The sequence below is a fragment of the Somniosus microcephalus genome, chromosome 4, assembly GCF_052327205.1.
Source record: "Somniosus microcephalus isolate GS21.2 chromosome 4, FLI_Smic_1.0, whole genome shotgun sequence".
Lineage (NCBI taxonomy): Eukaryota > Metazoa > Chordata > Chondrichthyes > Squaliformes > Somniosidae > Somniosus > Somniosus microcephalus.
In genome coordinates, this window is record NC_140990.1 from 856,029 (window position 1) to 870,307 (window position 14,279).

At 52.0% G+C, this 14,279-nt stretch overlaps 1 protein-coding gene and 1 pseudogene across 2 annotated transcripts in view; one reads left to right on the plus strand and one right to left on the minus strand.

Annotated features, from left to right (window-relative positions):
- Window positions 1–1,214: 1,214 nt before the first annotated feature.
- Window positions 1,215–14,279, minus strand: part of LOC147117944 (uncharacterized) — a 50,654-nt pseudogene continuing 37,589 nt past the window's right edge. Inside the window, exon 3 of the transcript XR_015077808.1 lies at window positions 1,215–5,156. The product of XR_015077808.1 is annotated as an uncharacterized LOC147117944 (transcript). The remainder of the gene's footprint in view (window positions 5,157–14,279) is intronic.
- The window catches only part of LOC147117945 (uncharacterized), a 61,537-nt gene continuing 53,607 nt past the window's right edge, over window positions 6,350–14,279 (plus strand). The window contains exon 1 of the mRNA XM_085984269.1: window positions 6,350–6,455. The gene's annotated coding sequence lies outside the window, so the exon portion shown is untranslated. The remainder of the gene's footprint in view (window positions 6,456–14,279) is intronic.

Sequence of the window (14,279 nt, forward strand, 5' to 3'; positions counted from 1 at the left end):
CCGGGTTTTTCTGGTCCTCTTCTTGAGTTCCGTAGTACGAAGAATTCCAGGCTCGAGGGTTCGGAGAGTTAAAACAACATCATTTTATTCATTACTGTTCGGAGTGGTCATACAGCATATCGACAGTACATTCGTGTCCCGAGGGTCACCCCGGGTTAGACACGTGGTGCCAGCATTTATGTCCCCGGGAGATGTCTGACCCTCTTGATGTTCCACACGCCTTCTGGCTAAGAGAGAGAGAATATCGGTGGGGAAGCCCCTATTATACCGTGGGACAAGGGTCACTACATCACTTTCCTGGCAACAAGTGTTTTGTTACATCACTTCCCTGGCAACAAGCGTTCTCCAATGGGAATCACTCAAGCCCTTTCGGTTTGACCATGATCTGGTCTTCAGTCTGGCAAGCAGGTCCTGACTTGTCTCACTGCTGTGGGCACCGAACAATGGCTAGTCAATCATTCTCTAGTCAGCAGTTAGGCCCTTTCAGTGGCCCTGATCTGGTCGTTAGCACTTCGTTAACACTTGGCCTCAGGCTGAGGCAGATTCTCTGTTCTGCTAGCTTTTGCACTTTGCACAGCTGGGACTGCTTTTTAATCTAATCTAGACTTTCCTTGTGCGAAGCCATTTTTGTAAGCCAATTCATTGCCCATTTTATTCACGTTTCCACAGCTCTTACAATAATGTGTCCGTGACTACACAAACCACTCTGGGTACAGGTATATTGTGTATCAGTAAAACAGTCCGTGACTACACAAACCACTCTGGGTACAGGTATATTGTGTATCAGTAAAACAGTCCGTGACTACACGAACCACTCTGGGTCCAGGTATATTGTGTATCAGTAAAACAGTCCGTGACTACACAAACCACTCTGGGTACAGGTATATTGTGTATCAGTAAAACAGTCCGTGACTACACGAACCACTCTGGGTCCAGGTATATTGTGTATCAGTAAAACAGTCCGTGACTACACAAACCACTCTGGGTCCAGGTATATTGTGTATCAGTAAAACAGTCCGTGACTACACAAACCACTCTGGGTACAGGTATATTGTGTATCAGTAAAACAGTCCGTGACTACACGAACCACTCTGGGTCCAGGTATATTGTGTATCAGTAAAACAGTCCGTGACTACACAAACCACTGGGTACATGTATATTGTGTATCAGTAAAACAGTCCGTGACTACACAAACCACTCTGGGTACAGGTATATTGTGTATCAGTTAAACAGGTTTATTAAGCATTAAACATCCGGTACAAAGAAGTAGTACTTAACAAGAAGATAGTCACAGTCTGTTCATTCAAACCCCGGCGTTCCTTCCGAGTGAGCGCGGCGCAAGTCTCCTGATGTATCTTGCTGTGTTCCGTTGACCCATGCGCGCTTCCTTGTGATCTTGCTGTGTTCTGTTGACCGAAGCTCCTATCAATCTCTGATTACACGGTGCGCTGCTTTCGATGTTCAAAACCTGTATCTTTATACCCTTTTCCCTCTCGTTTTGCCGACGTGGCAGTAATTAACCCTCTAACACCTGGTAAAAAGTCTTGCTTCCCTCGTTAGCCATCTTATGACCTTGTTTGATCCTTCTGACTTTTTCTCTCTGCATTACAAAGTACCCTTATCTCAGATCTTCACTTTTCACAGAACACTTCCTAGAATGTTGACAAACCAGTCTGTCCATCCGATAGCTGGACCAATGAAGGACGTCTCCAACTCTTATCTATCTCTCTAGTTTTTATCTCTTTAAGCATAATATTGCTGAATTCCTCGTCTCCATAAACTTAGCACAACATTCCATTACTTCAGTCATTTTAAACGTGGTCCCATCACATCGACGCTGTAACCAAGAAGGCATGCCAACGCCTGTTCTTCCTCAGGAGACTGAAGAAATTTGGAATGGCCCCCCAGATTCTCAACCAACTTCTACCGGTGCACCATCGAGAGTATCCTGTCCGGCTGCATCACTACCTGGTACGGCAAATGCACCGCCACAGACCGCAAGGCTCTACAGATGGTAGTGAAAGCTGCACAACACACTATAGGAATTAAACTACCTGCTGTGCATGATATCTACCCTGAGAGGTGCCGGGGGAAGGCCCTGAGAATCATTAAAGACGCGAGTCACCCCAGCCACAACCTCTTCGCCCTGCTCCCGTCCGGTAAGAGACACCAAAGCATACGGTCTTGTACCAACAGGTTTCGAAACAGCTTCTACCCCCAGGCCATAAGGCTCATGAACGATTAATTTATTATTATTTATTACTGTTGTTTTATTTATTATTACTGTCTTTCTATTAGTATTTTATCATTGTTATGCCATATTTATTCCAATGTTGGGAGGACTCGTAAAAATCAACATTTCATTGTGCAGTACACACGTCTGATGCATATATGACAAATAAAATTGAATTGAATTAAACAGAGCTTTTTAGTCAGGTTGGCATAATCCCATCCTGCTTTGCTCTCAGCCATTCTCCATTTTATACAGGCTTTTAGGATCTTAACATACAATTTCACATATTATAGTTATATAAAAATGGTTATCGAATCTTAATAATGTTTACTAAATCCTACAGGTACACCCTATCCTACATATCCCTACCTTGAGGGCGAGGCATTTGCCGACCCCTCAAAACTAAAATCTTACATATGGATTATTTTTCTTCCGTTTATGTAACGCTAACATGTTCTGGGCTGTGATCATATTTAAATGTGATTGGGCATTGGACTTTAGGTGTTTCAGGTAGCAGGTGTAGAATAGTAAGCACATCATTACTACAAGTTGGGATATGACCAGTACATGGGAAATTATCCTAATCCAATGAGGAATTTACATGTTTGTCCCTATGTTGTATTATTAGTCCTAACAGTTTTTGACTCCCTACCTTGTGACATTTGTGTTTAACTGGGTAGATCTTAAACAAACTTCTGATCTTACACAGTTCAAAGTTTTACTACATAGGTTACATATCTCAAATACAAAATCATTACAAGTTGGAGAACAACCAGAGCGTGTGAAATAATACGAGCCTAAGGGCATGCTGATGTATTAAGCCCAATATCCCACCAGTGTGTGTTGTCCCTTATGCTTTCAATTTCAATATCTATTCTCCAGTTGTCTTGCTCCAAAACATAAAAAATGCTTTAGGGAGGAGTTCAGTCGTATCATGAGCTCACTGAAACCCTCAAACAATAGGGGAATGTCGGGTCTGAATTGTGCCACATAACTGTGCAGCTCGTACTTAAAAACATGTTGGTTGATGGGACAGGTCCTGTTAGACCCATAAAGCATGGTAGTTGTGGTGGTAGTGACACAGGAGGCACCACCAAAATCACCTCATACTGGAATCGTACTGGTTTTTCCCACGCTCTGTTGCCTACAAAACACAATTATTACAGTCACAGTTAAATTCAGTCTTACAATCATTTCAAGCGACATTACAGTTTCACATCTACTTCCTCATCTTCCAAGTCGAGATCCTTTCTCCCTTCCGTTTTTCAAAATAGCGGCCATGGGATCTTTTACACCCACCTGAGAGGGCAGACGGGGCAGCGGTTTAACGTCGCATCCGAAAGGTGGCACCTCTGACAGAGCAGCTCTCCCTCAGTACTGCCCTGGAGTGTCAGCCTAGATTACGTGCTCAAGTCTCCAGTGGGACTCAAACCCACGACCTTCTGACTCTAGAGGTGAGAGTGTCACCCACTGAGCCGAGGTTGACCCCTCTTAAACTCCAGCCTAGTTACTGGGGTTATTATCAGCATCTTCAAACGGCCACCCCCCCACCCCGCCCCACCGACCCCATAATTGCCATTATTAACACAGAACAGTCCTTCATGTGATTAACAGCAGAATGGGACCAGTGCGCTCAGGTGTGAACTTGCTGGTGTCTCAGAAGGTTAGATGAACTGGTGAATCCCTTTTCACACACTGAGCAGGGGAACGGCCTCTTCCCGGTGTGGGTGAACTGGTGTTTCCGAAGACCGGATGAGCGCGTAAACCTCTTCCCGCAGTGAGAGCAGCTGAACGGCCTCTTCCCGGTGTGAATGCTTTGATGCTTCTTCAGGTCCTTTGAGCATTTGAAACTCTTGTCGCAGTCGGAACATTTAAACGGCCTCTCGTCAGTGTGAACCAGCTGGTGTTCCCGCAGAGAGGTGAGACGAGAGAATCCTTTCCCGCACTCGGAGCAGGTGAACGGCCTCTTGTCAGTGTGAACTCGCTGGTGTTCCCGCAGAGTGGAGCGACGAGTGAATCCTTTCCCGCACTCGGAGCAGGAGAACGGCCTCTCATCAGTGTGAACTCGCTGGTGTTCCCGCAGAGAGGAGCGACGAGTGAATCCTTTCCCGCACTCGGAGCAGGAGAACGGCCTCTCGTCAGTGTGAACTCGCTGGTGTTCCCGCAGAGAGGAGGCACGAGTGAATCCTTTCCCGCACTCGGAGCAGGTGAACGGCCTTTCGTCAGTGTGAACTCGCTGGTGTGTCAGCAGGGTGGAGGAGAGAGTGAATCCCTTCCCGCACACGGAGCAGGTGAACGGCCTCTCCCCGGTGTGAACTCGCTGGTGCTGTATCAGGTCGCTGGATGTTCTGAAGCCCTTCTTGCAGTCGGAGCACTGAAAAGGTCTCTCATCGGTGTGAACACGCTCGTGTATCAACAGGTGGCAAGACTGGTTAAACCTCTTCTCACAGTGAGAGCAGGCGAATGGCTTCTCCCCTGTGTGAAGTCGCCGGTGTTTCAGCAGGGCGGATTGTTCAGTGAAACCCTTCCCGCACACTGAGCAGGTGAACGGCCGCTCCCCGGTGTGAACTCGCTGGTGTCTCTGCAGGGAGAATGAACGACTGAATCCCTTCCCGCACACGGAGCAGGTGAACGGCCATTTCACAGAGTGACTGCGTTGATGAGTCTCCAGCTCGGAAAGGCAACTGAATCCCTTCCCGCATTCCCGACATTTGCACGGACTCTCCTCGCTTTGGTTACACTTGTGCCTCCCCAGGCTGCACCTTCGGTTGAATCCACGTCCACACACAAGACACGTGTACAGTTTGCCTGCACTCTGATTGCTGCTTTCTGCTTCCATATGTCGATGATATTCAGGTCCTGATGAATCGAGTGACTCTGTCAGATCTTCGTGTGAAGTTTGCGTTAAGCTGCCCGTCTACAATTCCTCCCCTTGCAAGAGACAGTAAAACAGGTTTATATAAGTAATTAATGTAAATACAGGAGAGAAAATAAAGAAAGACTGGCCTTTATACATCGCCTTTCAGGATCAACGGTTTTACAGCAAATGAAGTACTTTTTGAAGTGTAGTCGCTGTTGTAATGTGGGAAACACTGCAGCCAATTTGCATGATAAATAATGGCCAGGACACCGGGGATAACTCTCCTGCCCTTCTTCGAAATAATGGGATCTTTTATGTCCACCTGAACGTCTCTTCCGAAAGACGGCCCTCTGACAGTGCGGCGCTCCCTCAGTACTGCCCCTCCGACAGTGCAGCGCTCCCTCAGTACTGTCCCTCCGACAGTGCGGTGATCCCTCAGTACTGCCCCTCCGACAGTGCGGCACTCCCTCAGTACTGCCCCTCTGACAGTGCGGCGCTCCCTCAGTACTGCCCCTCCGACAGTGCGGCGCTCCCTCAGTACTGCCCCTCCGACAGTGCGGCGCTCCCTCAGTACTGCCCCTCCGACAGTGCGGCACTGCCTCAGTACTGCCCATCCGACAGCACGGCGCTCCCTCAGTGCTGTCCCTCTGACAGTGCGGCGCTCCCTCAGTACTGCCCCTCCGACAGTGCAGCGCTCCCTCAGTACTGCCCCTCTCACAGTGTAGCACTCCCTCAGTACTGCCCCTCCGAAAGTGCAGCGCTCCCTCAGCACCGCCCCTCCGACAGGGCACCGCCCCTCTGAGTGCGGCGCTCCTTCGGCACTGCCCCGGAGCATCAGCCTAGGTTTATGTGCTCGAGTCCCTGGAGTGGGGACTGTGAACCCACAACTTTCTGACTCAGAGACGAGGGTGCTCCCAACTGAGCCACTGGCTGGCTCTCAAGGTCTTTCACATCCTTGCTAAAGTGCAGTGGCCGGGGGAATTGTCACTGTCCCTTTAATCTGAAGAACACGTGAAGGGGGAGGGAGTCCCTTTAAATATGGTGGCGGTGGGTGTCCCTTTAAATGTGGAGGGGGCGGGTGTCCCTTTAAATGTGCAGGGGGCGGGTGTCCCTTTAAATGTGGAGGGGATGGTTGTCCCTTTAAATGTGGAGGGGTTGAGTGTCCCTTTAAATGTGGAGGGGTGGGTGTCCCTTTAAATGTGGAGAGGCGGGGCCGCTCATGCTCATTCGGCCCCCCACAATACCAGGCTGCCAGGGCGTCTGCGCGGGGCCTCCGAGGAGCAGTCGAAGGCCGGGCCCGGGGAAGAGGCGGAATCAGCGGCCGGGGTAAAGTCAAGTGTTGGGGAATCGATTTAAATCGAGGTGAGGGGGGAGCGGAGAGCGAGATTTTTAAGTAAAATACGAGAAAAACCAAACCTGAGAGTCGGGCGGGCGGGTCCTCCGCGGACGCCGAACGGAGCGGATTGATACACGCGGGGTGGCGGAGTGAGCCGGAGCAATGTGATTCTGACTGACGGGAGCGCTGACCAATAGGAAGAGGACTGAACTGGGCGGCCTGGTTCTCCAACCAGTGGCGGCGCGGCTAGGGGGCGGGACCTTCCTCCCCGGCGCTGAGGCTGGGGCCCGGTTGTGACGTCATCACAGGAGGAGGCCAATCAGCGATGGAGGCCGGCCCGGCCTGTGACTGACGGAAGCTCTGACCAATAGGACGATGGCGGGCCTGGTCCGACAACCAATGGCGGCGCGGCTAGGGGGCGGGACTTTCCCTTCCCCCCGCCGCTGGTGCGCTGCGGCCCGATTGTGACGTCATCAGAGGAAGTGGCCCATTCAGGTGGATGGAGGCCCGGCACCGGCCTGTGACTGACGGGAGCTCCGACCAATAGGAAGAGGGCTGAGCTGGGAGGGCTGAACTGGGCGGCCTGATCAACCAATGGCGGCGCGGCAGGGGGGCGGGGCCTCCTCTCCAGCTCAGGTGCGCTGGGGCCGATTGTGACGCGCTGTCCCCAGGTGAGAGCAGCTCAGTCAGCACAGAGCTGGGGCTGGAATCTGGCAAAGGGGCTCAAGCTTCACAATACAAGCTGCTTTCAAATGCACAATTGTTTCCTACAGACAGCCTTGGTCACGCTGCAAAAAAAACTGTTTAACAATTCATCATAACTCCCCTGCTTTTGGAGAGGCGTAGAGTGCAAAAGCAAGGAAGTTATGATGAAACTGTGTAAAAGACTGGAGTCAGCTGTGGCTCAGTGGATAGCAGAGTCAGAAGGTTGTGGGTTCAAGATAGACTTAGAAACATAGAAGATAGGAGCAGGAGTAGGCCATTCGGCCCCTCGAGCCTGCTCCGCCATTCAATGAGATCATGGCTGATCATCCAAATTCAGTACCCTGTCCCTGCCTTCTCCCCATATCCCTTGATCCCTTTAGCCTTAAGAAATATATCCAACTCTTTCTTGAATATATTTAAAGACTTGGCCTCCACCGCCCTCTGTGGCAGAGAATTCCACAGGTTCACCACTCTCTGGCTGAAGAAATTCCTCCTCATCTCAGTCCTAAATGGCTTACCCCTTATCCTTAGACTGTGTCCCCTGGTTCTGCACTCCCCAGCCATCGGGAACATCCTTCCTGCATCTAGTCTGTCTAGTCCTGTTAGAATTTTATAAGTTTCAATGAGATCCCCTCTCATTCTTCTAAACTCCAGCAAGTATAAGTCCAATCGACCCAATCGAAGTGTGTGGTGATGCATTTTGGCAGAAGGAACAGGGAGAGGCAATATACACTTAATGGCACAGTTTTAAACAGTGTGCAGGGACAGAGGGATCTGGGAGTTAATGTGCATAGGTCACATACGAATTAGCAGCAGGAGTCGGCCACTCGGCCCCTCGAGCCTGCTCCGCCATTCAATAAGATCATGGCTGATCTGATTACTCCACATTCCCGCCTACCCCCGATAACCTTTCACCCCCTTGCTTACCAAGAATCTATCTACCTCTGCCTTAAAAATATTCACAGACTCTGCTTCCACTGCCCTCTGAGGGAGAGAGTTCCAAAGACTCACGACCCTCTCAGAAAAAGTTTCTCCTCATCTCTGTCTTAAATGGGCGACCCCTTATTTTTAAACCGTGACCCCTAGTTCTAGATTCTCCCACAAGAGGAAACATCCTCTCCACATCCACCCTGTCCAGACCCCTCAGGATCTTATATGTTTCAATCAAGTCACCTCTTACTCTTCTAAACTCCAGCGGATACAAGCCTAGCCTGTCCAACCTTTCCTCATAAGACAACCCGCCCATTCCAGGTATTAGTCTAGTAAACCTTCTCTGAACTGCTTCCAACGCATTTACATCCTTCCTTAAATAAGGAGACCAATACTGTACACAGTACTCCAGATGTGGTCTCACCAATGCCCTGTACAACTGAAGCATAACCTCCCTACTTTTGTATTCAATTCCCCTCGCAATGAACAATAACATTCTATTAGCTTATATTAGATTAAATGTTGCTTGAGTGTTTCCATCATTTTCTGTTATTACAAGTTTATCATTGCCTCTTTGCTCAGTGCACTATGCCCTATTTATAAATCCAAGCTTTACAATACAAGCTTCTTTCAAATGCAAAATTGTTTCCTACAGACAGAGGTCACTCTGCAAAAAAACTGTTTAACAATTCATCATAACTCCCTTGCTTTTGGAGAGGCGTAGAGTGCAAAAGCAAGGAAGTTATATTGAAACTGTATAAAAGACTGGAGTCAGCTGTGGCTCAGTGGATAGCAGAGTCAGAAGGTTGTGGGTTCAAATCCCGCTCCAGGGACTTGAGCACATAAAGCGAGGCTGACACCCAAGTGCGGTGCTGAGGGAGCGCCACACTGTCGGAGGGGCAGTGCTGAGGGAGAGCCGCACTGTCGGAGGGGGAGTACTGAGGGAGCGCCGCACTGTCGGAGGGGCAGTACTGTGGGAGCGCCGCACTGTCGGAGGGGCAGTACCGAGGGAGCGCCGCACTGTCGGAGGGGCAGTACTGAGGGAGCGCTGCACTGTTGGATGGGCAGTACTGAGGGAGCGCCACACTGTCGGAGGGACAGTACCGAGGGAGCGCCGCACTGTCGTCGGGGCTGTACTGAGGGAGCGCCGCACTGTCAGAGGGGCAGTGCTCAGGGAGCACTGCTCCATCAGAGGGGCAGTACTGCAGGAGTGCTGCACTCTTGGGGGAAGCAATGCTGTGGGAGTGCCGCATTGTCGGAGGGGCAGTAATGAAGGAGCGCTGCAGTGTCGGAGGTGCGGTCTTACGGATGAGATGTTAAACCGAGGCCCCCGTCTGCCCCCTCAGGTGGACGTAAAAGATCCCGTGGTGCTATTTCGAAGAAGTTAGCCCCGGTGTTTTGAGCCCAATATTTATCCCTCAATCAACATGACAAAAAAACAGATTATCTGGTCATTATCACATTGCTGTTTGTGGAAGCTTGCTGTGCACAAATTGGCTGCCGCGTTTCCCACATTACAACAGTGACTACACTTCAAAAGTACTTCATTGGCTGTGAAGTGCTTTGGGACGTCCAGTGGTCGTGAAAGGCGGTTAAGAAGGCAAATGGTATGTGATGCGCTATCAATAACTCAAAAGACTGAGATTAAGCGAGTAATTAACAGGCTTTTATTAACAAGAGAATGAAGGTGTGCCTCGAGTGGTCGACCGGTCCAGAATACAAAGGGGCTGTGGAGCAGTCACCTTTATACCTGGATTCGTGGGAGGAGTCAGCCGAGGCATGTACAGGCATGTACACAGTGGAATACAAACAGTGGTTTACCACATTCACCCCTTGTTTAAAATTGAGTCCGGCGGGGTGAAGTGTATTAAAAGTTAGTGTATTGAAGTCTCTCCGGAGGTCTTGTCTGCCGCTGTGATCGACGTGGCGACGGCAGGGGTAGTGAAGCTTCCGGCGTCGAGTCCCGCGTAGGCTGGGGCACTGGTGTGTAGTCCTCGTAGATGTCGAGCGGGTTGCGGGGCCCAGGCCTGCCGTCTGCTGGGGCTGGATATCGGATCGTGGGGGGGGGGGGTGGTAGTGGGTAGTGGGTTACTGTGGCCCCCGAGGGTGCGAGGTCTCTTATGGAGACTGTGTCCTCCCGCCCGTCTGGGTACGCAATGTAAGCATACTGGGGGTTGGCGTGGAGGAGGTCGACCCTCTCGACCAGGGGGCCCATTTTATGGGTCCTCACGTGTCTTCTCAGTAGGACCGGCCCTGGGGACGTCAGCCATGGCGGTAGCGATGTCCCCGATGTAGACTTCCTTGGGAAGATAAACATTTTCTCATGAGGGGTGGTGTTAGTGGCAGTGCAGAGCAGTGACCGAATAGAGTGGAGCGCATCGGGGAGCACATCCTGCCAGTGGGAGGTCGGAAAGCCCCTAGACTTTAAGGCTAGCAGGGCGGCCTTCCAAACTGTTGCATTCTCTCTTTCCACCTGTCCGTTCCCCCGGGGGTTGTAACTGGTGGTCCTGCTTGTGGCAATACCCCTAGCTAGCAGGTACTGACGGAGTTCGTCGCTCATAAACGATGAGCCCCGGTCGCTATGGATATAGCTGGGGAAACCGAACAGGGTGAAAAGGTCGTTCAGACATTTAATGACCGTGGCACTGGTCATGTCCGGGCAGGGGATGGCGAACGGGAAACGGGAGTACTCATCAATAATATTGAGGAAGTACACATTGCGGTCGGAGGAGGGGAGAGGCCCTTTAAAATCAACGCTCAGGCGCTCGAAGGGGCGAGTGGCTTTTATCAGGGGAGCCCTGTCTGGTCTATAAAAGTGCGGTTTGCACTCAGCGCAGACTTGGCAGTTCCTGGTCATGGTCCTGACCTCCTCAATGGAGTAAGGCAGGTTGCGGGCCTTGATGAAGTGGAAGAACCTGGTGACCCCCGGGTGGCAGAGGTCATTGTGGAGGGCCCGCAGTCTATCGATCTGCGCGCTGGCGCAGGTGCCACGCGATAGAGCATCCGGGGGTTCATTGAGCGTCCCGGGCCGGTACAAGATCTCGTAATTGTAGGTGGAAAGTTCAATTCTCCACCTCAAGATCTTGTCGTTTTTGATTTTGCCCCTCTGCTTGTTGTTAAACATGAAAGCAACTGAACGCTGGTCAGTGAGCAGGGTAAATCGTTTTCTGGCCAGGTAGTGCCTCCAATGACGCACAGCCTCCACAATAGCCTGGGCCTCCTTCTCAACAGCGGAGTGTCTGGTCTCCGGGCCCTGGAGGGTTCGTGAAAAGAAGGCCACGGGTCTCCCCACCTGATTGAGGGTAGCGGCCAGGGAAAGTCGGACGCGTCGCTTTCCACCTGGAAGGGGATGGATTCGTCCACTGCGTGCATGGTGGCTTTGGCAATGTCTTCCTTGATACGGTGGAAGGCTAAGCGGGCCTCTGCCGTCACGGGAAAAGAGGTGGACTTGATCAGCGGACGGGCCTTGTCCGCATAGTAGGGGACCCACTGGGCATAATAAGAGAAAAACCCTAGGCACCTCTTCAGGGCCTTGAGGCAGTGGGGCAGTGGGAGTTCCATAAGGGGACGCATCCGGTCGGGGTCGGGGCCGATGACTCCGTGTTCCACAACACAGCCAAGGATGGCGAGGCGGGTTGTGCGGAATATGCACTTCTCCTTGTTATACGTCAGGTTGAGGAGTTTGGCGGTGCAGAGGAATTTTTCGAGGTTTGCGCCATGGTCCTGCAAGTTATGGCCGCAGATGGTCACATTGTCCAGATCTGGGAAAATGGCCTGCAACGCATTTTGATCGACCATCTCCCTTTGGAAGACGGAGACCCCGTTGGTGACACCAAAGGGAACCCTAAGGAAGTGATAGAGGCGGCCGTTTGCCTCAAAGGCAGTATACTGGCGGTCCTCAGGGCGGATAGGGAGCTGGTGGTACGCTGATTTCAGGTCAATGGTCGAGAAGACGCGGTACTGCGCGATCTGGTTGACCATATCAGCTATGCGGGGGAGTGGGTAAGCGTCCAGCAGGGTGTAGCGATTTATTGTCTGGCTGTAGTCGATGACCAGGCGCTGCTTCTCGCCGGTCTTAACGACCACAACCTGGGCTCGCCAGGGGCTGGTGCTGCCCTCAATAATCCCCTCCTTCAGGAGCCACTCCACTTCGGTTTTAATGAAAACCCTGTCCCCGGCACTGTATCGCCTGCTCTTTGTGGCGATGGGCTTACAGTCGGGGGTGAGGTTAGCAAACAGAGGGGGGGGGTGACTCTGAGTGTGGAGAGGTTGCACCTGGTGCGCGGTGGGCAATTTGGAAGCTGCTGGCTGCGGACTGTGAGTGGGGGGAGGGGTCCACCGTACGCCATCGTAACACTTTTAAGGTGGCACTGAAAATCTAACCCCAGTAGAACGGCAGCACAGAGGTCGGGCAGGACCAGAAGTTTAAAATTATCGTACACAGTCCCGTCTACTACGAGTGTCACCACGCAGTAGCCGCCAATGTCCGCCAACTGGGACTCGGAGGCCATAGAAATCCGCTGGTGCGCAGGCAGGACTGGGAGAGAGCAACGCCGCACCATGTTGGGGTGGATGAAGCTCTCCGTGCTCCCAGAGTCAAAAAGGCAGATTGTTTCGTGACCATTTACCTTAATGTCCATTGTGGAACTGGCCAGCTGGTGCGGTCTCGCTTGGTCCAGTGTAACGGAGACCAGCGTAGGGGTCGGTGTGTCGCTGCGGGTATCAGATGAGGCGGTGTTGGGGGCCTGCTGCGTCCCGGCTGTCGTCCAAGATGGCGGCGTCCATGATCCCCATGTGGCTGGAGGCGACCAAAATGGCTGCTGTTCCGGTGGTTTGTACATGGCTGGGGAGGCCCAAGATGGCGGCCCGCATGGCCCACACGCGGCGCTGCTGGTGTTCGGGGTGGCTTTGGCCCTGCAGACGCTGGCGTAGTGTCCCTTCTTCTCGCAGCCCGAGCAGATCGCATTTTTCGCCGGGCAGCGCGCTCTGGGGTGTTTGGCCTGGCCACAGAAGTAGCATTTCTGGCCTTGGGGCACTGCTGTCTGGCCTTGGGACACTGCTCCGGTAGTTGGGCCGTTGCTGGGATGTGGCTGGGGTGGCACGGCGCTATGAGATGGTCCTACCGTGTCCCAGGCTGTCGTTCCCCGCGGCGTCCACGGTGCAGAGGAGTAGGCATCCATGCCCCGGTAGGCTGCGTTCAATGATAGTGCGAGTTCAGAGGCCTTGTTGAGGTCGAGGTCACTCTGCTCCAACAGTCGCTGTCGGGTGCAGTTGGACCTGTGGCCCGTTACAAAAGCGTCCCGGATAAGTTCCTCTGTGTACACGGCGGCCTTTACATCCTTACAACCACAGGCCCGGCCAAGCACAGACAGTGCCTGAAGGTATTCCTCGGTCGATTCCCCAGGTTGTTGTTTACGACTCCCCAGGAGGTGCCTGGCGTACACTTCGTTCACTGGGCGCGTGTACTGGTCCTTGAGCTTGATAGCATCCGCGTACGAGGTCGCATCTTGGATGACCGAGTACACTCGGTGGTTCACTTTGGAGGTCAGGACATCCAGTTTGTCCTCGTCCGATTTGACCGTTTCAGCGGAGGTGATCAGGAATTTTTCAAAGCACCTCAGCCAGTGAGTATACTTGATGGATGCATCCGCCTCCCGATGGTCTAACTCCAGGCATGCTGGTGTGAGGATCTTCTCCATTATAAAATCTTGTTAATAAAATTGATGCTCTATCAATAACTCAAAAGACTGAGATTAAGCGAGCAATTAACAGGCTTTTATTAACAAGAGAATGAAGGTGTGCCTCGAGTGGTCGACCGGTCCAGAATACAAAGGGGCTGCGGAGCAGTTACCTTTATACCTGGATTCGTGGGAGGAGTCAGCCGAGGCATGTACACAGTGGAATACAAACAGTGGTTTACCACAGTATGCTGGCCTTCCTTACAAGAGGATTTGAGTACAGGAGTAAAGAAGTCTTACTCCAATTATATCTTCTTCTTAGGCATTCCCTCGGAACCGAGGATGACTTGCTTCCACATTAAAAATGAGTTCTCAGGTGACTGATGAGTCCAATGCGGGACCTACAGTCTCTGTCACAGGTGGGGCAGACGGTGGTTGAAGGGGCGGGTGGGTGGGGTGCTTGGGTTGACGTGCGCTCCTTCCGCTGTTTGCGCTTGGCTTCCACTTGCTCCCGGCGAAGAGACTCGAGGTGTCCAG